Source organism: Ambystoma mexicanum, chromosome 8 (assembly GCF_040938575.1).
Source record: "Ambystoma mexicanum isolate Mex_15411 chromosome 8, UKY_AmexF1_1, whole genome shotgun sequence".
NCBI lineage: Eukaryota > Metazoa > Chordata > Amphibia > Caudata > Ambystomatidae > Ambystoma > Ambystoma mexicanum.
In genome coordinates, this window is record NC_090929.1 from 1626805526 (window position 1) to 1626821691 (window position 16166).

The following is a 16166-nucleotide window of genomic DNA, read 5'->3' on the forward strand; positions in this document are numbered from 1 at the left end:
ATTGACGGCTCAGTGCAATGAGTTTGGCCGTGTATGCTGTGGAGGATGAGAGGGCTGAGAGATGTTTACACATGGTGAGGTTAGCATCTATCTAGACGAGAGGCAAGAGTTTTGACCTGTTTAAGAACTGGTATCAGAGTTCCATCGATATTGATGTGTATGTAGTCTGGGTGGAGAGAGGCTATTCTGATTTGGGATCCTGGGATGAGGACCTCAGTCTTCTCATCATTGAGCAAAACAGAAAGGTGATGGCTGGAAGGTTTTGAATTAATCATAACCACGGGCAAAGCTCTGGGCAACCCTCCAGACCATCGTTTTTCAGCCTGCCAAGCCATTACAGAAGGGGAAAAACCATATGCAAATCAGGCTTGGTCCAACCCCAAAAGGGGCAGTCCAGCCCGAACTGCTAGGTCACATCCCTTCTGCACAAGACCACAAGCATCCCCAGACATGTTTCAGCCTTGTTGGGCGTCATCAGTGAGGAGTAGCTTGGGTCTCTAGGCCCGGCAGACTCGGGACCCACGTCTGGGCATACCCGTCCCACTCGGGGTGACTTTAGCAAAACAGAAAGGCGATGGCTGGAAGGTTTTGAATTAATCATAACCACGGGCAAAGCTCTGGGCAACCCTCCAGACCATTGTTTTTCAGCCTGCCAAGCCATTACAGAAGGGGAAAAACCATATGCAAATCAGGCTTGGTCCTACCCCAAAAGGGGCAGTCCAGCCCGAACTGCTAGGTCACATCCCTTCTGCACGAGACCACAAGCATCCCCATACATGTTTCAGCCTTGTTGGGCGTCATCAGTGAGGAGTAGCTTGGGTCTCTAGGCCCGGAAGACTCGGGACCCATGTCTGGGCATACCCGTCCCACTCGGGGTGACTTTAGCAAAACAGAAAGGTGATGGCTGGAAGGTTTTGAATTAATCATAACCACGGGCAAAGCTCTGGGCAACCCTCCAGACCATTGTTTTTCAGCCTGCCAAGCCATTACAGAAGGGGAAAAACCATATGCAAATCAGGCTTGGTCCTACCCCAAAAGGGGCAGTCCAGCCCGAACTGCTAGGTCACATCCCTTCTGCACGAGACCACAAGCATCCCCAGACATGTTTCAGCCTTGTTGGGCGTCATGAGTGAGGAGTAGTTTGGGTCTCTATGCCTGGCAGACTCTGGACCCACGTCTGGGCATACCCGTCCCACTCGGGGTGACTTTAGCAAAATAGAAAGGTGATGGTTGGAACATTTTGTATTAATCATAACCACGGGCAAAGCTCTGGGCAACCCTCCAGACCATCGTTTTTCAGCCTGCCAAGCCAAAACAGAAGGGGAAAAACCATATGCAAATCAGGCTTGGTCCTACCCCAAAAGGGGCAGTCCAGCCCGAACTGCTAGGTCACATCCCTTCTGCACGAGACCACAAGCATCCCCAGACATGTTTCAGCCTTGTTGGGCGTCATCAGTGAGGAGTAGCTTGGGTCTCTAAGCCCAGCAGACTCGGGACCCACGTCTGGGCATACCTGTCCCACTCGGGGTGACTTTAGCAAAACAGAAAGGTGATGGCTGGAAGGTTTTGAATTAATCATAACCACGGGCAAAGCTCTGGGCAACCCTCCAGACCATCGTTTTTCAGCCTGCCAAGCCATTACAGAAGGGGAAAAACCATATGCAAATCAGGCTTGGTCCTACCCCAAAAGGGGCAGTCCAGCCCGAACTGCTAGGTCACATCCCTTCTGCACGAGACCACAAGCATCCCCAGACATGTTTCAGCCTTGTTGGGCGTCATCAGTGAGGAGTAGCTTGGGTCTCTAGGCCCGGCAGACTCGGGACCCACGTCTGGGCATACCTGTCCCACTCGGGGTGACTGTAGCAAAACAGAAAGGTGATGGCTGGAAGGTTTTGAATTAATCATAACCACGGGCAAAGCTCTGGGCAACCCTCCAGACCATCGTTTTTCAGCCTGCCAAGCCATTACAGAAGGGGAAAAACCATATGCAAATCAGGCTTGGTCCTACCCCAAAAGGGGCAGTCCAGCCCGAACTGCTAGGTCACATCCCTTCTGCACGAGACCACAAGCATCCCCAGACATGTTTCAGCCTTGTTGGGCGTCATCAGTGAGGAGTAGCTTGGGTCTCTAGGCCCAGCAGACTCGGGACCCACGTCTGGGCATACCCGTCCCACTCGGGGTGACTTTAGCAAAACAGAAAGGTGATGGCTGGAAGGTTTTGAATTAATCATAACCACGGGCAAAGCTCTGGGCAACCCCCCAGACCATCGTTTTTCAGCCTGCCAAGCCATTACAGAAGGGGAAAAACCATATACAAATCAGGCTTGGTCCTACCCCAAAAGGGGCAGTCCAGCCCGAACTGCTAGGTCACATCCCTTCTGCACGAGACCACAAGCATCCCCAGACATGTTTCAGCCTTGTTGGGCGTCATCAGTGAGGAGTAGCTTGGGTCTCTATGCCTGGCAGACTCTGGACCCACGTCTGGGCATACCCGTCCCACTCGGGGTGACTTTAGCAAAACAGAAAGGTGATGGTTGGAACGTTTTGAATTAATCATAACCACGGGCAAAGCTCTGGGCAATCCTCCAGACCATCGTTTTTTAGCCTGCCAAGCCATTACAGAAGGGGAAAAACCATATGCGAATCAGGCTTGGTCCTACCCCAAAAGGGGCAGTCCAGCCCGAACTGCTAGGTCACATCTCTTCTGCGCGAGACCACAAGCATCCCCAAACATGTTTCAGCCTTGTTGGGCGTCATCAGTGAGGAGTAGCTTGGGTCTCTAGGCCCGGCAGACTCGGGACCCACGTCTGGGCATACCCGTCCCACTCGGGGTGACTTTAGCAAAACAGAAAGGTGATGGCTGGAAGGTTTTGAATGAATCATAACCACGAGCAAATCTCTGAGCAACCCTACAGACCATCGTTTTTCAGCCTGCCCAGCCATTACAGAAGGGGAAAAACCATATGCAAATCAGGCTTGGTCCTACCCCAAAAGGGGCAGTCCAGCCCAAACTGCTAGGTCGCATCCCTTCTGCACGAGACCACAAGCATCCCCAGATATGTTTCAGCCTTGTTGGGCGTCATCAGTGAGGAGTAGCTTGGGTCTCTAGGCCCGGCAGACTCGGGACCCACGTCTGGGCATACCCGTCCCACTCGGGGTGACTTTAGCAAAACAGAAAGGTGATGGCTGGAAGGTTTTGAATTAATCATAACCACGGGCAAAGCTCTGGACAACCCTCCAGACCATCGTTTTTCAGCCTGCCAAGCCATTACAGAAGGGAAAAAAACATATGCAAATCAGGCTTGGTCCTACCCCAAAAGGGGCAGTCCAGCCCGAACTGCTAGGTCACATCCCTTCTGCACGAGACCACAAGCATCCCCAGACATGTTTCAGCCTTGTTGGGCGTCATCAGTGAGGAGTAGCTTGGGTCTCTAGGCCCGGCAGACTCGGGACCCACGTCTGGGCATACCCGTCCTACTCGAGGTGACTTTAGCAAAACAGAAAGGTGATGGCTGGAAGGTTTTGAATTAAGCATAACCACGGGCAAAGCTCTGGGCAACCCTCCAGACCATCGTTTTTCAGCCTGCCAAGCCATTACAGAAGGGGAAAAACCATATGCAAATCAGGCTTGGTCCTACCCCAAAAGGGGCAGTCCAGCCCGAACTGCTAGGTCACATCCCTTCTGCACGAGACCACAAGCATCCCCAGACATGTTTCAGCCTTGTTGGGCGTCATCAGTGAGGAGTAGCTTGGGTCTCTATGCCCGGCAGACTCTGGACCCACATCTGGGCATATCCGTCCCACTCGGGGTGACTTTAGCAAAACAGAAAGGTGATGGTTGGAACGTTTTGAATTAATCATAACCACGGGCAAAGCTCTGGGCAATCCTCCAGACCATTGTTTTTCAGCCTGCCAAGCCATTACAGAAGGGGAAAAACCATATGCGAATCAGGCTTGGTCCTACCCCAAAAGGGGCAGTCCAGCCCGAACTGCTAGGTCACATCTCTTCTGCACGAGACCACAAGCATCCCCAGACATGTTTCAGCCTTGTTGGGCGTCATCAGTGAGGAGTAGCTTGGGTCTCTAGGCCCGGCAGACTCGGGACCCACGTCTGGACATACCCGTCCCACTCGGGGTGACTTTAGCAAAACAGAAAGGTGATGGCTGGAAGGTTTTGAATTAATCATAACCACGAGCAAAGCTCTGAGCAACCCTCCAGACCATCGTTTTTCAGCCTGCCAAGCCATTACAGAAGGGGAAAAACCATATGCAAATCAGGCTTGGTCCTACCCCTAAAGGGGCAGTCCAGCCCGAACTGCTAGGTCACATCCCTTCTGCACGAGACCACAAGCATCCCCAGACATGTTTCAGCCTTGTTGGGCGTCATCAGTGAGGAGTAGCTTGGGTCTCTAGGCCCGGCAGACTCGGGACCCACGTCTGGGCATACCCGTCCCACTCGGGGTGACTTTAGCAAAGCAGAAAGGTGATGGCTGGAAGGTTTTGAATTAATCATAACCATGGGCAAAGCTCTGGGCAACCCTCCAGACCATCGTTTTTCAGCCTGCCAAGCCATTACAGAAGGGGAAAAACCATATGCAAATCAGGCTTGGTCCTACCCCAAAAGGGGCAGTCCAGCCCGAACTGCTAGGCCACATCCCTTCTGCACGAGACCACAAGCATCCCCAGACATGTTTCAGCCTTGTTGGGCATCATCAGTGAGGAGTAGCTTGGGTCTCTAGGCCCGGCAGACTCGGGACCCACGTCTGGGCATACCCGTCCCACTCGGGGTGACTTTAGCAAAACAGAAAGGTGATGGCTGGAAGGTTTTGAATTAATCATAACCACGGGCAAAGCTCTGGGCAACCCTCCAGACCATCGTGTTTCAGCCTGCCAAGCCATTACAGAAGGGGAAAAACCATATGCAAATCAGGCTTGGTCCTACCCCAAAAAGGGGCAGTCCAGCCCAAACTGCTAGGTCACATCCCTTCTGCACGAGACCACAAGCATCCCCAGACATTTTTCAGCCTTGTTGGGTGTCATCAGTGAGGAGTAGCTTGGGTCTCTAGGCCCAGACGTGGGTCCCTTGCCTGCAGGGCCTAGAGACCCAAGCTACTCCTCACTGATGACGCCCAACAAGGCTGAAACATGTCTGGGGATGCTTGTGGTCTCGTGCAAAAGGGATGTGACCTAGCAGTTCGGGCTGGACTACCCCTTTGGGGGTGGGACCAAGCCTGATTTGCATATGTTTTTTGCCCTTTTGTAATGGCTTGGCAGGCGAAGAACGATGGTCTGGAGGGTTGCCCAGAGCAATGCCAGAGGTCAAGATGTATTCTAAACCTTCCAGCCATCAACTCTTTTGTTTTGCTATTGTCACCCCGAGTGGGAAGGGTATGCCCAGACGTGGGTCCCTTGCCTGCTGGGCCTAGAGACCCAAGCTTCTCCTCACGGATGACGCGCAACAAGGCTGAAACATGTCTGGGGATGCTTGTGGTCTCGTGCAAAAGGGATGTGACCTAGCAGTTTGGGCTGGACTACCCCTTTGGGGGTGGGACCAAGCCTGATTTGCATATGGTTTTTCCCCTTTTGTAATGGCTTGGCAGGCGAAGAACGATGGTCTGGAGGGTTGCCCAGAGCAATGCCAGAGGTCAAGATGTATTCTAAACCTTCCAGCCATCAACTCTTTTGTTTTGCTATTGTCACCCCGAGTGGGAAGGGTATGCCCAGACGTGGGTCCCTTGCCTGCTGGGCCTAGAGACCCAAGCTACTCCTCACTGATGACGCGCAACAAGGCTGAAACATGTCTGGGGATGCTTGTGGTCTCGTGCAAAAGGGATGTGACCTAGCAGTTCGGGCTGGACTACCCCTTTGGGGGTGGGACAAAGCCTGATTTGCATATGGTTTTTCCCCTTTTGTAATGGCTTGGCAGGCGAAGAACGATGGTCTGGAGGGTTGCCCAGAGCAATGCCAGAGGTCAAGATTTATTCTAAACCTTCCAGCCATCAACTCTTTTGTTTTGCTATTGTCACCCCGAGTGGGAAGGGTATGACCAGACGTGGGTCCCTTGCCTGCTGGGCCTAGAGACCCAAGCTACTCCTCACTGATGACGCCCAACAAGGCTGAAACATGTCTGGGGATGCTTGTGGTCTCGTGCAAAAGGGATGTGACCTAGCAGTTCGGGCTGGACTACCCCTTTGGGGGTGGGACCAAGCCTGATTTGCATATGGTTTTTCCCCTTTTGTAATGGCTTGGCAGGCGAAGAACGATGGTCTGGAGGGTTGCCCAGAGCAATGCCAGAGGTCAAGATTTATTCTAAACCTTCCAGCCATCAACTCTTTTGTTTTGCTATTCTCATCATTGAGACAGAGACTATTTATTGCCATCCAGTTTTGAATGATGGCGTAAATGTTATTAATGGCCTGGGTGTCTTGGGCGTAATCCCCGGTGATGGGGATAAGGATCTGGGTGTCATCTGCAAAGTTTGTGTAGATGACACCCATATTGTCCAATGCTGGGAAAAGGAGTTTGGTATAAGCATTATACAGGGTAGGGGAGAGGCATGAACCTTGGGGTTCTCCGATGGGTACCGCTATAGGATCAGCCACATCTTTCCCAATAGCAACTCTAGAGGTTCGTTCAGCTAGAAAGGATTTGATCCAGAGGGTGGCCTCAGTGGAAAAACTGAAATCTTTAGCTAGAGTGTCACAGAGTTTGTCATGGTTGACAAGGTCAAACGCTGCTGATAAGCCCAGCAGCAGCAATATGGCAAGTTTTCCTGAGTCTCTAATGGTGTCTATTTTTATTTTGAGGTCGGTGAGTGCGGTTTCGGTACTATGGTTTGGTCTGAATCCAGATTGTCTGGATCCTAGGAGTTTGTGCTGTTCAAGGTGTGTTTATATTTGGTTATACGCTATTTTATCAATGATTTTAAGAAGGAATGGGACCGTAGTTATGGGTCTATAGTTTATTGGGATTAGAGAGTCCAGCGAAGGCTTCTTTAGCAATGGAGTGACCAGGCTTCATTGATACTTGCCAGGACCAAGTTAGAGCTGAATGATGCATTGACAAAATTAGTGATGATGGCAGTGAGTGTGGGTGCATATAGTTTGACTAAGTGCGCTGGGAAAGTGTCCCCTTTACAGTTGGATGGTTTAAGTTTGGCTATGGAATTAAACACTACTTGTTGGGAGACTGGAGAAAAATGGAAGTCTGGAATATTGCATACTGTGGGTTCTGGCATTGGGATCTGCCAGAGTATGTTTTTCTGCTAGTGTTTTCCTTTTTGTGGTGATTTTACTTTGTAATAGTTGTATTTTAGCAGCTAGAGCTTCTTGGATGGTAGTGCACCATTCTTTACTGGGTTGAACCGGGTTGATGCATGGGGAAGGGTAAATAATTCTCTACAGTCTGAGGATGCATTACTGATCCTAGTATTGAGTGTGTTTGCTTTATGCACAATGATAGCTGCTTTGTAGATTTTATTAGCAAGGTTAAAGGCGTCAGTTGTTTCAGGGGTGGGAGATTTGTTGTAGCGATGTTCACAAAAGCGTTTAATTGGTCTCAGTGATGCTAGATCCTCATTAAACAAAAATGAAGTTTTTTTATCCAATGGTTTAGATTTAGTGACACAAGGTGCTACAGTGCCTATTGTTTTTCTGAGGCAGTTATGGTACTGTGCTGGGGAGACCCTCGGCCGGCCCATAGCGTCTGGGTTTGCTCCGAAGTGCTTTAAGACAAGATAGCTGCACCTTAAAATGGATGGGGGTGCAGATGTATTACTCCAACACCAATCAATAAGGACAACTCAATGGTTTGGCAAAGGGGAGTCCGTTTAATGACAAGTACAAAAAACGGGGAAACATGGAAATCAACAGTGATGTGATAGTCCATCTCGCTTCAACTCCCGCAAACTTCATACAAACAGTAACATTTATACCCAAAACTCATCATCATTGACGTGTTAACACTCAAAAGTTAACATGCAATTCTATTGGTTAGGAAAAGGTAACTTTACTATAGGTACTATATCTGTATATGGTAACGCAGTGAGGGGACTGGATAAACACTATCAGGTGGGTGTCTAAGCCCTTCCTTCTAACATTACTCTTGTAGACGTCACTAAGAGTATGACGTCCCATTGGTTCTACTATCTATAAGACCCTAGATTACTTGGTCCATTGTGATTGGGTTGGCTTCAACCCCATGCATAAATCTCCACTTTACTTAGCAGCATGCAGAATGGTCAGCCAGGTGCAGGGTGCCCCAAGATTCACCCAGCCTCCCTTCAATCAATCATTACTTTAGTGGCTATGTGTCAGTTAGTTGGCTGTGGTTGGCCTCAAAACTGTATCTTCTTGTCAGAAAAAGTTATGATATCTCTGTCTGGGCAACAGCCAGGCGTAGGTGTGAACCTGTGCTTCTTCTTGCTCAGATGGTCGCATGCTGGTCACACCGTGAATCTGCCTAGTTTCCTTCAATTTGTGCATTTAATTCTTATTCGGCTTGCCACCAGCCTACGCCTCCTTATCTCGTCCTTCCTGAGATAGGCTATTCTGTTCTTAAGTTTTGATTCCGCAAAGCTACTGTTCGCTCCTTCTATTGGTCTGACATTGGCTCTTCCTGGCTCACGTTGCCTCTGCTGAGTTTCGATTCAGCCATCTCTTCTCTTTTTAGCTGGAATACGAATCCTGTCCTGTTTGACCTCTAGTAACCTGAGTTAATTCTGCTTTTGTGTAAAGTGGACTAGCACTTGTATAGTGTGCTTTGTTGAGGTAGATATGTAGGGGTGGCGCTTGCCGCGGTCTATCTTCTACTAAGCATAGCAAGCCGCACTGTTTTCTTAGCTTTCTTGCGGTTGCAAGCATATGTACAGGCGTTAGCTGGTTTGAATGACATCATCCTGCTTTACAGCTTAAGTTTATTTATATTTCAACATCGTTTCTTCTTCTAGGTTCATGATATCCTTATTCATGACATTTTGCCTCTTGTGTCATCTTTGGGTTGTCTTATCTTCTATCTGCAAGTCTGTCCGGGCCTTCGTGATGTCACCATTCGTCTTCAATTAAGGCCTTTGTGGTATCTTCCGGGACGGTATTTAGGCTATCTTCATTTTGTCTTACTTGCTGGTAGGGTTTTCTCAATGGATATCTTACTGTCCATGGTTTTCTAGGTATCGGTGCTTCAACAGGTGTTGTTCTACTGATAGGCACTGGGCAGAGCCCTACTGCGGCTCTCTGCTAGTTTATTTACTCATCATACGTCACATATCTCGGTGTGAACATTCCTGGTACTTCAAAATGGGCGACTGGAGTGCAGGCTTTATTTGGGACTTCCTCTATACTCCCCCCTCTGGTCGATTCATCGACCACGTCTGCTTCCTCTTTTGGATTCATCTTCACTTCATCTTCTGGGTTCATTCCTTCTTCATCTTCTGAGCTTGTACATGATGGTTTGAAGAAGTGTCTCTTTGGAGTCCATATTTTTATCACTTCTCTCAGGCTTCCTGCTGTCCTTATATGTTTGTCTTTGTTCCATGTCATCAGCTGACATTGTCCATTTGGGCTGCAGTAAATCCATTTTCCTTCATAATTTCTGCGTTTCCTGGGATAAAGAAACTTTGTACCTTCTGGTGCATGCTCGCTGGCCTTCACAAAGTCTCTAATTTCATCATCAGTTAGATCTCTAGGTTTCCATCCTGGTTTGACATCAATCATGATCTTCATCCCTATGGCTTCCTTTGCAGTTTTCTGGCATTGCGAGATTATTATCTTGATAACGCAAAATCCTAGTAATATCATCACTAGCAAGGCTCCCAAGAATTTGAATGCATCCGCCATCAATTGTGGAACCCATGAAAACAGTGATCCGAACCAGCTGTCATCATCAACTTCATCGGTTTCATTGATCATCGGGTTCTGCAGGTTTCTCAGCATACTTATGGCTTCTGTTAAAGTTCTATTTTCCTCGTCATGAGAAGGTATAAATGTGCAACATGATTCTCCAATTTTTGAACAAACTCCTCCATCCGTAGCTGTGATCATGTCAAGCACATATCTGTTCGAAGAGTCATCAGTCGGATTGCTCTTAACTCTTCCTTGATTGCATTGAATCCTTCTATTGTCATGTTGATGGTTTGCAGTAACTCCCATCTGGTTATCTTTAGTGTTTACTTCAACTTGGATTCGTGGCATAAAAATCGTTGTGAACACTGATGAGGTGAGGCTGAACAGCCTGTGTTCATATGGGATTGAATGAAATGCTCCTTCTGATTTGGCAGAGAAGTAATTCTCTCTCTTCATTCGAGTTATCAGTTCCACAGATCTCCTCTTCCTCAGGTGAGCATCTGCTTTCGGGAAACTGTCAATATTCAGGTCACTTTTCAGGATCACCAGTGCTGGAACATGGACATTCACTATTGTGCATATGCCTCCCAGTTTTTCCCAGTCTGATGTATCCTTTGGGTCCGCATGCCCAATAATGATCCATAATTACTGCGGTTCCGTGATCCATTCCTGGAGCATCAAAAATTCACCCACAGTTCTGATTCTCTCCCATCTTTCTTGTGCCATTGTTCCTGAAGCACAATTTCGGACTTTCTACTGACAGTATCTGCAGGGGTCCTCCTCTGTCTTCGACTCTTGTCAGCAGCTTTGTGAGTTTTGGCCATACTGGTTTGCACAGTCTTTGAGAATTCTCAATTGCTTCCGAGGATTATCCATGCTCGGCAGATCACTACTCCTTACTCCCATCCGTCTGGTGAAAGCACTGTTCCCCAAATCTGCATTTGGCCTCTGTTTTTCCAAAGTTGAGCTTCTTCTGGAGTTTTCCCTTGGACGTTCAGTCTCTGGTTCACTTCCCATCTTATTCCTGCCCCTTTAACTCCAGGCTTCTTGTACCTGATCACATGATTCCTAGTATGAGCTCTATTTCTCGTCTTAATGTCCTGCACATAATCATCTTCATCGGGATAAGATGTTTCAGTTGCCCATATCAATGAGACATCGCTTCCCATGAACTGGCCTCTGGTATTCCACATTGCTACGTGTGAGAGACAGTGTGCGGTCGGGACATCGATTTCTACAGCTACGAAGATCTTGGACTTCCCCATGCTGTACGGTAGGAGTGCGCAAACGAAGCATTCTCCTTCTGAATTTCGTCTTCCAACTTCCTTCATGTGCTGGTAGCAAATGTTGTTTCCTAGATGTGCTGTGCTGCCTAGGTAGTTGTTTAGTTCATTGTCATCTTCATGCATGCTTCTCTTGATCCTTAAGCTTTTCCGGTAGTTTGCTATAACTACATCTCTGAATGCCTCTGTATGGCTTTTTCTCGCTGGAAGATCTTCAGGTATCCCAGTTCATGGTGCAGGTCTCCTCATCTGCGCCATTTGAGTGGACAAGAGTCTGGCAGCTCTTTCCCAGTCCTCCTGCATCTTTTCTCTGCTGCGTGCAAATACCCATGCCAACCAGCCTGACACTGGTCCCGTATATTGTTGTATTGTAGAACTGGTACTTGTCCCTTGTGTTGGAACATATATGCTGGGTAATGCAGTCTGTGCGGTTTTGTTCTTCATTTCCTCTTGTAGTTTCCTCGCTCTGGCTATGTATGGGAATAATGAGTCTACTATCAGTTGTGTCCGTGCAGAGAGTTTTTCCGAGTTAGCTTTTGTTTTCTCTCAGTTTCTGATATGACTGATTTTGTTGGTCTTTCTCTTAGTTCTTATTGTTTTCTCACACTATCTTCTGTGAAGATTTTTATTGCAGACAGTCTCATCTTCTCTGCTGCTTTCGTTTGTGATTCTGCAGTCATTGACACTAGGCCTGTTTCGTGTGCATTCTGTGTGTGTGTGTGTGTAGTTGTCAATGTTTTTTCTTTATTCATTTCATGCCGACCCTGTCTCCAGCTTTCCTGCTAATTTGTAACCATAAGTGTGTGTATATCACTGTTAATCACGTTAATTTCAAGTTCATTTACTCTACCATCAGATTTTCTAGGGACTGGAATGACTATATAAGGTCTGGGTGCTTTTGTGGGTTTCATGTGTATATCATCAGATGGGTGCACTGAAATTGGAACACTTTGTGCACCAATAAAGAGTGCAGTTCTGATCGTTAATGACAGAAAAATAATGACAAATATGATGCATAAGTACATTATGGTTCTATGTGTTAGGCAACATCATTTCCTTCCACAGAAGCGAGGGTGCCTCTCTGCTTGTGGGAGGACCAGGTTACTGCTCTGGACCCCCATCTCGATCATTTGCCAAAACATAAAATGTATTATATTCTCTTAACCAATATCGTCTTTCGAGTTCTGTGGCAAAAGTGTCTGGTGCTCCAAAAGTGTCCCCCGCTTGCGAGTGACAATTGTTTCTTATTTCAGGATACAGTTATTTTGCTAGACTATGGGAATAAATCAAATAAAGTAATACTTCAGTGAGTCCCTTTACTGTGCATGTTCAATAAGTAAGCTCCCAGTCCACTCCTCGAATCTGCTTCAGTCCTGAGGACATGTTGGACACTGGTCAGTATGAAGAAATAGGGAAAAAAATAACAACACATATAATAAATGGAGTTCTTGGCCCTCAGTCCGAGTTGGGCCGTAAGGGATACCGGGCACCGATAAGGAGACCAGTGCCGGTAATCCATTCCCACCCAATTCTGAGGTCCCTTAGCAGGAACCTCAAGCGACTTTTAGTCGGACCACACGTTCTTTACGGGTCCCACTAAGGGACCAGGGCACTAATTACGGGCCTGCTATTAGCAGGCCCCTAATTAGCGCTGTCACGCTCATCTGGTCTCCACGGGGGCATAGCACAAAGCTGCATGAATGATGTCTGTACTGGTGTTGCACTGCTTGAGTGATGATGCTTTCACGCGTCTTCTCCCTTACTATCACTTCCCAGGAAGCGTTTGCCTTGAGGTTTTTAATGGTGGGCTCTCCGTCCTGTGATCTCTAGCAGGGGCGCGGTATGCTCAGTCTTTCCCTGGATCAAGTTACTTCACTGATCCTGCAGGGCTGTACCGGAGTCTTGAATAGCTGGAGTCAGCAGGTAAGTCTCTATGCCAATAGATGCTTGGTATAGGTGCTTAATGTCCTTATTACCCAAGTTTTAACCTTTGTTTCTCTTTTCTTTCAGGCGCGGCCTTGGGTGGTTTTCAGATGAAGATATGGCTCTTCCTGAAACGCTGAGCAGATTTCCTGCGGGTGAGTATTAGCGCGAGTGCGTGGCGCTGAACATCTTTATAGACGGTTCTTTTCCGTGCGTGAATAACCTGCTGTTCTTTTCCTTTTCTGCAATGCAGGTGCATCCAGAGCGGCGATTGGATGAACCGCTTCAATGAAATCCCAGAAGAATGCAAACCCCGGGTGAGTATTGGCTGTTCATGCAGATGCCTTCTTCTCTGCAGGTGCGGCGATCCGGAGAGCAGCTGAAGGCGCGGCCTTTTGGATGGAATGCTTCAGGTAAGGCCTCAATTGCTGTACTAATTCCTGTTCTCTTCTTTTCCTTCTTCTCAGGTGCCGATGGATTGTGATCTCAGGACGGGCGTGGCTATTGAAGTTCGAGTACTAAGCAGACACGGTGAGCGTTACACTGCAGGAGTGCAGAATAACGTGAAGCGTGTTCTGTCTGTAGGGTGTGGTTTAAATAGCCTTGCAAGTAGTTCCAGGTAAAGTAGTCCCTAAGCCACACCCTGCAATCTCAGGTAAAGTAGTCCCTCAGCCACACCCAAGGTAGACAGAAAGGCTCAGCCCCACTAGGTTGTGTATGTAGTCCCATGCAATTTAGCACATATTATGAGCCTGGCGCCAACGGCGCTAGACTGAGTCCAGGAAGTCCTAGTGTAGAGGAGGTCTCAGACATGGCCTGCACCCTTTCCCCTCATTTCGAGGTACCAGGAGCTTACTCGCCAAGATCTGTGATGTATGAGGAGCAAATGAACCAACAAAGAGCTGCACTGGGACTCTGCCCACTGTACATCAGAAGATCCATACCTGTTGAAGCGCCCATAACCAGACAACCCTGGGCAGCAGGTTACCCTATCAGACAGCCGTACCAGCCACTGATACGAAACGAAGAGTACCTACAGACGGTCCATGAAGAGACCCAAAGAGCCCTAATGGAAGGCCAGTGGAAATGACTCAAGGGCCTGAACAGACTCGTAAATGAACAAAAGCTGCTATCGAAGATAGCACACCAGTGCGCGTAACTACGAAAATAAATATAATGGACACAGAGAAGAGACGATGTTAAAATGTGAGGAAACGTTGCTACGAGACAAGATGGGATCAACCGGCCTGTCAAACGTGTGTAAATAGGCTTGGAACGCAAGAGGCAAAAGAAACGACACTGCTTGCAATGCTTAGTAGAAGATTAGAGCGGCAAGCGCCAACCATATATCTACCTCAATAAGGCACATTATAAAAGTGCGACTCCATTTTGTAAAAGCAGAAATGTACCCAGACTGCCAGAGGCCCGACAGGCCAAGTTTTGTAACCCAGCCAAAGGCAAGAGAAGAAGCGGAATCGAAACTCAACAAAGAGCGGCTCATGTCTAGGAAATCGAGGTCAACCAGAGAAAGGGAGGAAAGTGTCAGCTAACAAGACTCAAACTTCAGAGCATACCAGCCTGCCTCATGAAGGTCAAGATAAGGGGGGCCCATGCAGGTGGTGAGGCTGAAACAGAATTAAATGCACTAAAAGCTGGAAACTGAAGCAGATTCATGGTGAACTAACATGTGACCAGCCAGGCGCGAAGAAGTACCACCGCCTGATGTCATCCAGGACCTGAGGATGCCATAACTTTTCAAGATAAGAGACTACAGTTTCGAGGCCATCCCTAGCCAACTAATTGCCACATCGCCCTAAAACACTGATTGATGGAAAGGAGGCAGTGTGAATCCTGGGGCACTAGGCACCTGGGTGTCCAGTCTGCATGCTGCTAATTAAAGTGGAGATTTATACTTGGGGTGTAACTTGCTCAATCACAATGGACCATGTAATCTAGGGTCCTATAGTTACTGTAACCAATAGGACGTCGTAGTTGTTGTGACGTCCATCACGCGTGATGTAGAAGAATGGGCGTAGACACCCACCCGATAAGAGTTAACCAATCCACATGCTCTGTTACCATATACAGATATAACACCTATACTTAAGTTACCTTTCCTAACCAATTATATTGCATGATGATTTTTTATAGAATTAGACGTCAGTGATGATGAGTTTTGCCTATAACAGTGACGGTTTGACTGAAGTTCGAGGAAGTCGGAGCGAGACAGGTGATCGCAATGCTGCTGATTTCCATTTGTTTCTCTGTTTGATGTACTTGTCATTAAACGGACTTCCCTTTGCCAACTTCCTCATTATTGAGTCGTGTTGGAGTAAATGAATCCTGCACCCCCTGTCCTCACGTTGTGCGGCTATCTTGTCTTACAAGTTCTAGAGGGTGAGCGCTGACCTATGGGCCCGTCAGTGAATTCCTCTCCTCCCGAACACTTGGTAGCGTGAGGATGGTTTCGGCAATTAATTATTGATTATATAATACTAAGACACCTTAGACCGACGGCACAAAGTAACTCCGGGCCTTCGGTAACATCACGAGTCCTTTTGCCATTCCGGCTGAGTAGACTGAGAAGCTCCCCGTGGACAATGATAGAGGAAGTTCATAAAAATCTGCAGTGGGTCTGAAGGAACCCGCCTTTCCAAGCATAACCCTTCTCATTCCCACGGGCAGCCAATCGGACGAAAAAAAGCTTAAAAGTTTGGAAGAGGAAGGGGCGGTGATCCCGAAGTCCCAGAGAGGAAAAGATGCGATCGGTGAGTGAAACAACAAACTCGTTACTTTGGCAAATGTTGTGTAGGCATTAGAGCCAGTAAGGGAAAGGTAACGCTGGGCGGCGGAGAAAAAATTAAATAGTCAGAAGTAGAGAAGACTGTATATATATATAGCGGCTAATGACTCAAGCATAAGAGATAAAGAGTGGATACCGGGGGGACACCCGAGAGAAAAACGTAAGGATTGCCAGGGGGGCACCTGAGATAAAAACGTAAGGATTACCATGGGGCACCTGAGATAAAAATGAACGATTCGCCTGATTCCTGCGCTTTAATACAGCGGTCAGAAGAAACGTGAACTCAGAGCCCACAGAGGGGGGAAAATTAGGCTACGG